Raw genomic sequence first — 1,299 nt, 5'->3', positions numbered from 1 at the left:
TAAATATAGATAAAAAGTAGAATGCAAAAACAAAAAATAGCCAGACTCCGAAGCAGGCGAGACAGCGGCTCTGTGGGTCACTGGGGAGAGACCCGAGGGACCTGGGACAGACTGTACTCCACAGCCAGAGGGGCTAGGAGTCAGGGTGCTCACGGAACCAGAAGCCATCGGGCTCTCCCTCCCCTTTCAGGAAGGAAAGGTGGAGCACCGCTCACTCCTGCAGGCGGGAAGCTGCTCTTAATCAGCAAGCTGGCAGCTGAGACTGCGAGGCAAGGGTCAGTGGGGGAGCCTTGACTCCGTGTCGAAACGGGCTCTCCGGACTGTATGTTCATTGAGTTTTAGATCCGTTTAGAACTATGGCAGCCCTGGGACCAGCAGGTGGTGTAGTGGTTAAAGCATTGGATACTCTCACATGGCCAACCATGGTTCGAGTCCCGAGACTGGTGGCTAGCTTTCTCTCTCTCTCTCTCTCTCTCTCTCTCTGGTCAAGTTGAAATAAATGAATGAATGAATCAAATTAAATAAATACTTTTTAAAACAGAACTGTAGCAGCCCTCTCGTACCTGCAGCTTCACTCTCCAGAGTTGGGCTGACTCTGCACACCGCCCTCTGAAGAGAGGAGGGCAGGGCTCTGCAGGCTGCGTGGAGAGACTGGGAGAAGTCACAGAAGGTGTGCGCAGCGCACCTTGGTCACCGCTCTCGCGGCCGGTGGCGATGGGCGGTCTCGCTCAGTGCTACTTTAGTAGCTGCTCTTCACCGTGGCTGTCAGCGTGGGGGGCCGCGGTTTCGGCGTGCACTGGGGGTCCGGGAACATCCTCCTCGGACGCCCCCCATGCTGGGTCGGCATCGCGTTTAGTGAGACATCCTTTCCGACACAAGGGCACTTGTGGATACCAGAGACAGTGAGGGAGGGTGGGACGTGGCGGAGGGTGGTAGGGTACACTGTCTACTGGCTCAGTCAGGGGGTATTAGCACCCATGTTACTGACAAGTCATTTCCCACTTCTTGTTTCTTATGTATTTTCCCCCTCCATTCCCTCCCTACCACCCTCAGCCCTTAACCCCCTGGTTAAGGGCTCTGGACTCCCACATGGCTGATGGTGGTTTGAGTCCTGGACCTGGCGGCTTCTTCCTCACTTTCCCTCTCTCTGTATCCCTCTCTGGTCAAATTAAAATAATAAAATTAAATAAAATAATTCTTTTTAAAAAACTGGACATGGATTACTCATGCAGGTGGCATGGTGGTTGAGGCGCTGGACTTTCACATGACCAGATGCAGTTTTTTTTTTTTTTGGAGAGG

This window comes from Tupaia chinensis, unplaced genomic scaffold (assembly GCF_000334495.1).
Source record: "Tupaia chinensis unplaced genomic scaffold, TupChi_1.0 Scaffold000129_1, whole genome shotgun sequence".
NCBI lineage: Eukaryota > Metazoa > Chordata > Mammalia > Scandentia > Tupaiidae > Tupaia > Tupaia belangeri.
The sequence above is the reverse complement of the archived record's forward strand: the minus strand, read 5'-3'. Positions refer to the sequence as shown.